The sequence below is a fragment of the Clarias gariepinus genome, chromosome 23 (assembly GCF_024256425.1).
Source record: "Clarias gariepinus isolate MV-2021 ecotype Netherlands chromosome 23, CGAR_prim_01v2, whole genome shotgun sequence".
Taxonomy (NCBI): domain Eukaryota; kingdom Metazoa; phylum Chordata; class Actinopteri; order Siluriformes; family Clariidae; genus Clarias; species Clarias gariepinus.
In genome coordinates, this window is record NC_071122.1 from 3816420 (window position 1) to 3828597 (window position 12178).

The 12178-nt window shown below is 36.2% G+C and overlaps 1 protein-coding gene across 1 annotated transcript in view; it reads left to right on the plus strand.

Moving 5' to 3' along the window:
• Window positions 1-3008: 3008 nt before the first annotated feature.
• LOC128511618 (retinoic acid receptor gamma-A-like) overlaps window positions 3009-12178 on the plus strand; it is a 39722-nt gene continuing 30552 nt past the window's right edge. Inside the window, exons 1-2 of the mRNA XM_053484554.1 lie at window positions 3009-3100; window positions 7552-7727. The gene's annotated coding sequence lies outside the window, so the exon portion shown is untranslated. The remainder of the gene's footprint in view (window positions 3101-7551; window positions 7728-12178) is intronic.

Here is a 12178-nt window from a genome sequence, read left to right on the forward strand (position 1 = left end):
TGCTCGCCAAACAGCAAAAACATTATGTTGAAGTTGAAAATGAAATTTTATTTGGTATCTGTTTATAACATTCAATTTATCATCTTAGCACACTTAGCATATTAGCATGATTAGCATTTTAGCATGGTTAGGATATTAGCACAGAAAGACAGGCAGAAAGAGGTACAGATAGACATGCAGGTAAACATACATACAGGCAAGCATAAGGACAGACAGACAAACATGCACACAGAGCTACTGACAGACAAACAGACCTACAATGGCACATAAAGAGAGACAGGCAGACAGCCAATCAGGCAAACAGACAGAGAGACAAGAAAGACGACAAATAAAATCGTTCTGATTGGATGTTACTGCTTTAGCAAACTCTCTGGTTGGTTTAAACCGGTGCATAGAGCAAGCATTGATGTGAAATAAAGTAAATGGCTCCAGTGCACCAGACAGACAGGCAGAGAGACAGTCAGGCAGAGAGACAGTCAGGCAGACAGACAGGCAGAGAGACAGTCAGGCAGAGAGACAGGCAGGGAGACAGTCAGGCAGGGACACAGTCAGGCAGAGAGACAGGCAGGGAGACAGTCAGGCAGAGAGACAGTCAGGCAGACAGACAGGCAGGCAGAGAGACAGTCAGGCAGACAGACAGGCAGAGAGACAGTCAGGCAGACAGACAGGCAGACAGAGAGACAGTCAGGCAGAGAGACAGGCAGAGAGACAGTCAGGCAGACAGACAGGCAGAGAGACAGTCAGACAGAGAGACAGTCAGGCAGAGAGACAGGCAGAGAGACAGTCAGGCAGAGGCAGGTGGGCAGGCAAATAGACAGGCAGACAGGGGTATAGACCGGCAGGTAGATATAGAGACAAATATAAACATAAAGTTACAGACAGACAGGTAGACAGAAGGAGAGATTGTAAAAGACAAAAGCCGTGTAGGTTTGGAGGAAAGCAGAACGAAAAGGTGACATTAATGACAGCTGACAGGAGAAGTTCAACACAGGTTCATGATGACATCATCGACTAAGAGAAATCTGAAACACAGCATATTAACACACATGTAACTGTGTAACTTTACACACACGCACACACACACGCACACACACACACACACACACACACACACACACACACACACACACACACACACACACACACTTCACATGACATAAATCTCAGTAGACAGGAACAGTGAGCTCATTACAGGCAGCGTTGCTGATTAAAACCTGACGCCCCAAAGCATCCACATCTCTCTCTCTCTCTCTCTCTCTGTCTCTTCTTTTCATGCCTTTTTTCTTATTCTTCTATATTTTAACTCCCATATTCTCTTATGTTTTCTTTTTGTACTTCACCTTCTTTAATGATTGCTTTTAAACCTTTCCTTACTGTAGTTCCCCATTTCTTTCTTCCTTTTTTTTTTTTTACTATATTTGATTTTTACCTTAATATTTTTCTTATTTTTATATATCTCTTACCAATGACTCTTTCTTTCTTTCTTTCTTTCTTTCTTTCTTTCTTTCTTTCTTTTTCTTTCTTTCTTTCTTTCTTGTTGCAGTTTCTTTTACTTTCCAAACTAGGCCCCAATTTACCTGTCCAAAAAATTAAATTCCATTCTTTTTCTCTCTCCCCCTTTCACAGTGTGCCCCTATTAACCTGAATTTAATTGTGTTATTACAGTCATAGTCAACAAGATTTATTATAAAACTTTATTATTACCAGGTTATAAATGTTAAATGCTGATGTTCTCCTTATAGCAAGATCATTTAGTGAACTATGCGTCACCTTTTTGTGTTCACAGAACAGATAAATAAAGAGAATAAACAGATGAAATAACATCTCACTGATGTCTTGGAGTTCAATATTCCCATGTAGAAATAAACAACTTGAATTCAAACTAATTTGAGCATAAAGAACATTTCTATGTTTACATTTAGATAGATAGATAGATAGATAGATAGATAGATAGATAGATAGATAGATAGATAGATCAGTCAATCAATTGATCCTGATAGAAAACATATAAATATGAACATATGTTCAGTTCCAGATGCAAAATGAAATAAAATATCTTTAAAATTCAGATTTGTTTTATCTCAAAATAAAAACATTAAACAAAATATAAATCTTTTGATTTGATGATTATACAGTAAAGCTAACATGTACTGTATATCTCACTCTTTCATGGCCGTTAGCTATGTTAGCCTCATAGCAAGAGCAAAACAAAAAGAAAAAAACTCTGACTTTTCTCTGTAAAAATCAGTTTAAATTCAAACGAAGCAGCTTTATTGGACGAACAATTCGAGATATTAATTTAAAATTTAAGTAACTTAAATGTGTACTTTTATAAATGTATGGCGTATAAAACATATAAAAACTGTTAATTATAGTGTTTAGTAGTTTTTTTACTGGAATATTTTTGACTTGTTGTTTGTGTATGCGTGTAAATATATTTCACAAAATACACAGTTTTACTGAAGTTAATGTCAGACGTTAACATAAACGTATTAATTGTAAAAGAGCTCTGAAAAGGTCTTGAGTTCAGCAAGTGTCAACAGAATGCAACTTCACACTGACATTGATATTCCCTCCAAGACTAAGACTCACACACACCCGTGTGTTTATACACACACACACACACACACACACACACGCACACACTGTTTACCTATTCCTAATCTTTTCCCTATTTAATAAACATGTCGAAAATCATTTAAACATTTTAAGTTTAGCCTTAAAATAAAAAATAAAAAAAATTTTAAAGTAAAGAAAGTCAAATCAATCCAAAATCTCCACGACCCTGAGAAAGAGATAAAAGGTTACTTGAATAAGTGAGTGAACGAGGAGGAAGAGTAAGTGGAGAGAAGAAGTGTTAGTAAGTTAAGAATAAGGAAGTTGATGGAGTAGAAGTGGAGAATGAGAAGGAGTGAGTGAAGGAGGAGAAGAAGGAGGAGTGAAAGAGGGCAACTGAGAAAAAGAGGAGGAGTGAGAGGGAAGGAGGAGTGGTGAGTCCCCGTGTGTCTCTTTATCCCTGCAACGGCTGACTGACTCGCTCACTTCAGTTTAACTCGCTCCACTCGTCCTCTTCTTCATCCCTCCATCTGCCTGTCACACGGTGAGTTTCTCTCTCTCTCTCTCTCTCTCTCTCTCTCCTCTTCAAACTTTCTTTTTCTCTCTATCTCTCTCACACGCATAAGAGGGAGCATTTACAGAAGACTGTGTGTGTGTGTGTGTGTGTGTGTGTGTGTGTGTGTGTGTGTGTGTGTGAGAGAGAGAGAGAGAGAGAAAGTTAGCAGCTGGACATAATGTATTGTGTGATGTCATTGCTCACCTCAAAGCTGTACAGATGTGTCTACAATACCACACAAAAATACATGTGTGTGTGTGTGTGAAGATAAAATCATAAGAGACAGACAGACAGACAGACAGAGAAAGAAAGATGGCCTTAAAAAAGACATATAGGCGGACCGGCAAGCAGACAAGCAGAGACAGAAACATGGCCATACCAGACAGACAGACAGACAGACAGACAGACTGTGACAGAAAGATGACCTCACATACAGACACACAGGGGATGGACAGACAGACAAACAGACAGGCAGATAAAAACATTTATACAATTTCCTTCATTGTTTGCCCCACAGCGAAAACATTATGTTTAAGATAATTTTACTGTATTTGGTATCCGTTAATAACATTCAATTCATCATCTTAGCCTCATTAGCATGGTTAGGATATTAGCACAGTTAGCATATTAGCATGGTTTTAGTGTGCTGCCTCAGACATGTAGTTAAATACAATGGTTCAAGCACACAGCTGAGGTCTGATCACACTTTATTGTTGTTGTGAGCTTTGCCTTTTATAGAGTTTGCGGGTGGAACCTAATGCAAATAGGCCCCGCCCACAATTAAAATTGGTCCTGCCCAGTTAATTAAAACAAAGTAAACATTATATTCAACTTTGCATGTGAGTACAAAGAAAACGGCCGTCCTTAGTCCAATTTGACCTCGATGCATGAAGTATCCGCATTGTTGTCATTAAAAATAATAAAGTGAAATGAAACTTATATTTATAAGTTTATATAAACTATAATTTCTATACTTATATTTATAAGATAAATTATTTTCATAAAATGTTTAGTGGGTTAGTGCTTAGTGGGTTTCCACCCACAGTCCAAAGATAAGGCTAATTGCTAGTGAATGAGGGGAGGTGTGTGCCCTGCGATGGATTGGCACCCTGTGCAGGGTGTACGCTGCCTTGTGCCTCCTGGGATACACTCCAGGCCCCCCGCGACCCTGAATACGGGATAAAGTGGTATCGACGATGAGTGAGTGAGAGTGTTAGACATCATTGTGCAGCCATATACAGTTGAAAATAATTACATAATAGAACAATTGAAATGCGTGAGTGTGTAATGGACTTACGCAAGTGTATGCACATTAACAATTACGAATTACGTAGCTCTTAAAAGTGTTAGATTATGATTACCATATACAAAGTGTAGTGTAAATACAGTGTAAATACAGTAATATGATTTAATTACAAAACACAATCAAACATTAACAGATCATTAACAGATCAATTTAAACTAAATACAGTTAAATCTTGAAATGCAAGCATTATTTTTTCCCGGAAGCATGTTTGTATATCAAAACAATTGTATATCAAAGTGAAACTCCCATGATTCGTTCAACAACCCAAAAATATTCATATAAAAATAATGAATACAAAATGTAAAAATAAAACAAATTAACCTGCATTTTACCCTTTAAAAGATTTCCGACAAAGCAGTGACAGACAAAGTGCATGCACACTACTCGTATATCAAGCCCATGCTTGTTTATTAGGTTAAAATTAATTTAAAAACTTTGCTTGTCTTGACCAAATAACTCGCAATTCAAGGTTCTATTGTATATGTAAACTGATGATGTTTTTTTTTATGTTTTTTTTTTTTTTATCTGTTTAATTTATAAAATCTAACTCTAGATATTCTGGAAGTTTTATTTATATAGACTTTTTTCATAAAGAGATTATTCCAGCCCCACTTGACCCAGTGTTGCATAAATTGTAATGTTGTAAAGATTTAATTAAAAACAGGTCTGTAAATAGCGTGAAGGAGGAATAAAGGAGAGAAAACACACCTGATGGTACTAATATAACCTGTCACACACTCAGCACGCTGTGAATAAACAAGCTCATTTATAAATCTGTCATGTCTGTCTAGACCAGTGTTTCCAAACGCACTCCCTTGTTCCACAGTCCCAGAAACACTGTCAAGGACACTAAACACCTGGATCAGGTGTGTAAAGGTGTGAGGTGACAATGGTGTAGAAGGCAGACAGGTGAAAGCTAAGTGTAAATTATTATATGGCATAATACTGATTAATAATAATAATTATTATAATAATCTTTATAATTGATATTATTATTATTATTATTATTATTATTATTATTATTATTATTAAAATTTATGTTTCTTTAGTTTACCTCTGTTTTTTCTTTTTTGCAAACAAATATAACTTCCCTTCTTTCTCATCATAACTGGGGTTTAAGACTTTAGTTTAGGTGTAGTGCAGCATTAATTAGCTAAGGTGGAAATTATGAACAATGTCCTTACATGGATATCAAGCTGAGAATGAATGTTTGTCGGGACATCTTTAAAGAAGAGTTGCTATATATTAAACTTCATAAAAGCAACGTGATTGTATGATTGATGGTTAGCATGCACAATTAGCTCAGACATGTGACTTTCAGCTTTGTTAGTTTTAAGCAATTTTAGTACTTCTTTTATTTAATATGGTTAAGGTTTACCATAGTGCTGTGACCTTATAATTTTTTTTTTATAATTTTTTTTCCTTCCTGACTCAATATTTGAAATTTTAAAAAAATATTTCTATTTATTATATATTATATTTCTACTTATATATCTACGTACTGCAACTTTAACTGCATCTTTTTCTCAGCATATTCTATTCGGTTTTTTTTAAGAGACAGCCACGTTGAGCAAAAATGCTGTCTGTCTCCTCTATGTCTCTTCTCATCACTTCCCTACACACACGCACACACACACACACACACGCACACGCACACACACACATACACACACACACACACACACACACTATACATTCCAGCAACGGACACACACTCCCATTGAGAGTATCATATCTGTCTGTTAAGTGTCTCTAAACTTCAGAAAAGGTGCTGACACAATGTTTTTTTCCCCCATTAAAAAAAAAAAACATGGCTTTATTTGTTCGTATGTATGTTTAAATTTTACTATTGTAATGTAATTTGAGTATCTATATCAAAAGTAAGACTTTGTCCTCTTAAGTCACCTCCTAAAGGCAAATATGTGAGCAATCTTAAGTGACCATACACTAACAAACTGACTCGATTTGGATGAAAAGTTGAGAATGCTAAAGTCAGGCGGTGGAGTTATGGCTGCCTGCATTCTGTATGAAAATGTACCACAATTTAAAAATATATATTCAAAATAAGATTACATAGGAATGTTGTATTAAATCTTTTTCTATTCCGTCATTGTACAGTAGATGTTGACATGAATAACTGAAGCCCTGCCCAGAACATCTTCAAATGGCTGATTCAATGTGACATCATTGTATTCTTTATCAACAAACAAACAAAACTGTGAAATGAATTATTTAGTTTGTTTTTTTTAGTTTGTTTTAAAATAAAGTAACCAAAAGTAAAAAAAAAACAAAACTAACAAGTTTTTTTGCTGTGTAAAGCAAAATAATAATAATAATAATAATAATAATAATAATAATAATAAAATTAATAAAACATTTTAATAGGCTTTAAATGTACAACATGTTTTTATGAAGAATTATGAATATGATAAATTCTCTGGTGTTTTTAACAGCAGAGCCACTTTTAACTAGAACACAAGGGTATTGTCAGCCCAAACAAAGGTCCTGTTGTCTTTGTACTTGCAGAAAGTTTGTTCTGGTAGTGAACAAAATTATAAGATCATTATAATTGTTTATAGTGAGAGGCTCATCAAGATACTGTTCACAAAAATCAGCTAAAATTAGAAAACCTGAAACAACCAAAAAAATTTAATATTCTTCCTGAACTTGCACATAATCATGATGGAAGTTCACCAAAGTTCACTTAGATCCCTAATAAAACAATCACAACAATTTAAATGTGTTTTTTCTTTGTTCTTCTAAAAAGAGTCGTTAGATTACATTGGATTAAACGTATCGTACACAGCACCCGCCGTGGCACTTAAAGATATTTACACACACTTTCCAGCTACTTTTACAACATAACAGCCTTCATAAATTGGAGTTATTGTGCACTGGAGCTGAACGAATCATAAACGTAACAGCTTTTTGAGAAAACAAAAAATCCACTCTTACAATTGTAAGTGTATTAAAGTGTGTTCATTAATCAGAGCTGAAATCCAGCTTTTTTTTTTATTTTATTATTTTTTATTTGCAAAAAAGTAACAACAAAAAACAAAACTCTACCAAATTCTACAAATATAAGTTAAAATATTTTAATTTGATGTTCTTTTGTTCGTATCCACCTGTACAGGTAAAAAGTCATATAGAGCTGTGATATAGGAGAGCTCCTTACTGGACACTCTAGATGCCATTATGCTGACAATTTCACAATTCGTGGAACCCAGGAATGTTGGGATCCTCCTTTTGAGATGACAACAGGAAGGACAATAGAATAAGAATAAGAAAATTTCCTCAAGGGTTCTTTGGGTAAGTTAAACCTTCTTTAATCTACTTGGACTCCTTTGATTTAGGGTTTTAGTTAGATTTTTCGCAGGGAGATACCCTCAGAAGCACATGTAAGATGACCTTTGGTTAAGACTCTTTCACGAACAACAGAGTTCTACCTGAAAACTCTTCGAAAAAAGCACCTTTTAAAACATTGGTCATAATGAAACCTTTGGGGTGTGAAACAAACAACTTTAGGGTGTTTGTGTGTGTGTTTTCTAAATTTACTATCTAGACAATCCATGTGAAAGTCCCTGTGCTGCCTGTGTGTGTGAGTTGTACACCATGTCCTTTAGTTTAAGGTTCGTACCCTCCTTAAAACCCTGATTTACTGCCCTTATTTTGTCAGCACAATTACTCGCCCTGAGCTCAGGGTTTTCCAGACATGTGCATGTGCGTGCACACGTGTGCGTTTGTGTATATGTGTGTGCATGCATGTGTGTTTTATAGCTATTTAACAGTGTCCTTCCTGTTGCATGGAAATGTGCAAAACTGAAGTCATTAGCGAGCATAAAAGGTTCCTTTCTCTCACCTGGCTGAAAGCGTTGTTTGTCTCACCGCCGTTCTGCCTAATGACATCATCGATTCGCCATCTCCAAGGTTCTGTCGTTAATAAAGAAGGTTAAAAAAATCAAATATGTATCCAGTAAGTTTTCTCAAAGATTGTGTCATCTCAGAAATAACAGTGGTCATAAATTGTCTTTATACGCCACATTTTTTGAGAAAATAAACCCAGTTTAAAGGGCTTCAGAGAGAGTGAAGTGTAAAAGATGCTACACCCTTAGTCGGAAGAATGTTTTCAAACATGTTCCTTTGGTAAATTTTTACCAGGGTTGCATTGATACAGATAATGGTATAATTTCAACTATACATTTACTCCTATGCATTTTGTAAAAATGAAAAAAAAAAAAGAAAACCTGGTATGCCTCGTGCAGTTTGTTGAATAATTGATCCTCAACAACGGTGATCTAGACAAATTATAATACTATTAATAGTATTATATAATAATAATAATAGTAATTATACATACCCAGTTTTTATTTATACAACTGAATAAACATCTGAGTGAAAGATATAACAAATAATAATAATAAAAAAAAAACAGGATCACTCCCCTCCTATAAATGATCTGCAAACACCAGTGAAGTTAATCACCTTCTCAATGGTACACAAATCTTTGCACATCTAGTATTTGCCCACTCTTTTTTTGCAGAACTGCTCAAGCTGAGTTCAATTTGATGGTGACCATTTGGTGCAGTCTTCAAGTCACTCCATTTTCAATGGGCTTCAACCATGCCATGCCGAGACATTCATACCCTCTCGAACAAACAATGTTTGTGTAGAATTTGTGATATTGTTTTTACATGCACTCTTTCTATCAATTCCTGCAACAACTTCAGAGTTGCTGTGGCCTCTTGGTAGCCCAGTTTAGAATAAATGCCGCATAACGGTATAACATTACATATTCTTTAGATGGTTAACAGTTTCAGGTGCCTTAGGTTTTACACATTTACAGTAAAACATGTAACCAATGAAGATTTTTACCCATAACATTAAGTTAGACCATCTTGTTGTGTAGCTCCAATATTAACTAGTTCCCTTAACTATTGTACTTGGAACCCTGTCTAATAGAGGAATGTTCTATTGTAAGGTTCTAGGACCCTTAACATTTGACTCTGTAACTGTAACTATGTGTTGTTAAAAATCTACAAGTTTACAAATACATATGGGATCCCTGTAGAACCTTTCTTTAGAAATATCTCTCTTAGAGGGAACATTTAGGGATTACAACCAGAGGAACAAACAGGGGAAGCTTATAGTTTGCTGTCTTTGGCACTAAGAGTATTCAGTAGCAAATAAGAACCAAGCAAAAAAAATAAAATAAAATAAAAACCCTCCTTGTTTTTGTAGAAATATGTGACTTTAAGTAAAAACACAAACAACTTCCTGATGATTTGTCACAGTCAGTATTAATGCAGGGTAACGTTACAGAGACATTCTTTAAGATGTCACCTCTTAAAGGTCCCATGATATTAATTACATAACATCTGCAGTGATTTATTAAAAATGTGGCACCAGATTCGGCAACACACTTTAAGCCATATGGACGGGGCAGAACTTTATGCATAATAACCCCGGCGTCCCCACAGAACTCATCTGGTTCTGACTCATTGCAGGAATATCAAACAAGATGTCGAGGAGTTTTTTTTACGGCCATGCTGGGAACATAACAGCACACCTGTCTGTGAGGAATTACATAGCTGGATCTCTGCAGCATCTGTGCTAAAAACTGGGGGAGAAAATGGAAAAAAAATATACTGGAAAAACAATTTTATGACATTATTGCTCTGTAAATGAACTTGTATGAACTCACACATGAAACTGAAATGTGTCGAACAGCTTTATCAATAAGTTCCCTTTAATGTATGCTGTAAAACTTCACACACGTAACATATAGACGGCATAAAACTGCAGGAAGCAGGGTGGGCTGCAATGTTCTAAAACATGGTGCTGGTTCCAGGTTTAGTAACAGCGAAAGGTTTTCATGGAAAAAATGAGTAAAATGGGATAAAAGGAAAAAAAGTTAAAGTGCTCGGTCTGCCTCCAGTTCTGAGTACTCACTTGTGTATATGTGGCAGCATCTGTATCTACAGTGAGCTTTAGAATTATTGACACCCTCTTTAAAAAGCATTCATATATACTGTATACTGTATAAGGTAAGTGTGCTTTAGTGTACATAATGTTAATGATCCTGTAGTGTATAGGGGAAAGGGGCTAAGTGATAGAGATTAGAGGATATAAAATACAAGTGTGAGGGTAAGGGATGGGAAGGGAATAAAGTGTAGAGCATGGGGAGTAGAGAGTATGGAGTAGAAAATTAGACATAGCGGATAGGGAGCAGGATATATGGGGTAAGAGACAGGGATTAGGCAGAATGGAATACTGGGTAGGGAATAGGGGTATAGAATAGGGAGTAGGAGTTAGTGGCAAGGAATAGTGAGCAGGGAGTATGGTATAGGAAGTGGGGGATGGGGGAAAGGATGGGGCGAATGATAGTGAGCAGGCAGAACGGTATAGGGAGTAGGGTGTTGGGGTAAACCTTTTTTATATGCTTTTGGGACCTGCAAAACACACATGCATGCACATACAGACCACCTTTTTCATCTGATCCCCAACATGTTACTAATTAAAATTGGAGGAATAACTTCCAGAATGCACTGCAACTTCTGGAAAGAAACTAGGAAAAAAAACACGTTAGCTACTGTACTGTATAAGGTGCTTTAAACTAAAGAATTATATCTGACAGTGCATCGCAGCATGGCTAGTGTCCTAGCAGGTACAGACTACCCACAGATAATGCACATTAAATCCACAAGAATAAAGTTTGTGTGTAATTACTGCTCTTGTTGTTGCTTGTGGGTGTGGCCTGTTCAGAGAAATGTGTGATTTACAGCATGTTACATGCTCAGCTTTATTCTCAGATAATGTTGGCAATGCAAGCTAGCCGTACTAGCGACATAGGCTCACCTGAGGCATTGTCCATCTTTTATTAAACATTAGTTGCTGTTGTGGGTGAGATTCCCTGAAGATGAACAGTTTCACAATTACAGTCAAACCTTGGATTGCGAACATAATTCATTCCGAAGGTGTGCTTGTATATCAAAACACTCAAAAGAGGGGTCTACACAAACACACACACACACACACACACACACACACACACGCTAACAGAAACAACTCTCTATCGAGAAACATTTTTTAGCAATGAATCTCTCTAATAACACTTAAGTGCGTGCACACACTAACAGAATCTGCTGTAAAATGAAAATAAAACAAATTAACCAGCACTCCACCTTTAAAAAGAACTGCGACCGAGCAGTGTTTCTGTTAGAGTGTTTCTGGTAGACTTTCACACACACTCTAACGGAATCTCTGCTTTATTACAGAGAGAGAGAGACTCTGGATCTTTAACAAGGAACCTCTCTAATGACGCTTGCTTTTGCTTTACGTGCACACACACACACACACCCGTGGTCACATTGTTATAGTTAACTGTACAGTGCATCCGGAAAGTATTCACAGCGCAACACTTTTTCCACATTTTGTTATGTCACAGCCTTATTCTAAAATGGATTAAACCCTAGGGGTCAGAATTCTACACACAACACCCCATCATGACAACATGAAAAAAGTTTACAGTACTTAAGATTTTTGCTAATTTATTAAAAATATGAAAATTGAGAAAGCACGTGTACATAAGTATTTACAGCCTTGGCCATGAAGCTCAAAATTGAGCTCAGACGCATCCTGTTTCCCCTGATCATCCTGTTTCCCCTGATCATCCTTGAGATGTTTCTGTAGCTTAATTGGATCTAAGTTGATTGGACATGATTTGGAAAGGCACACACCTGTCTATATAAGGTCCCACAGTT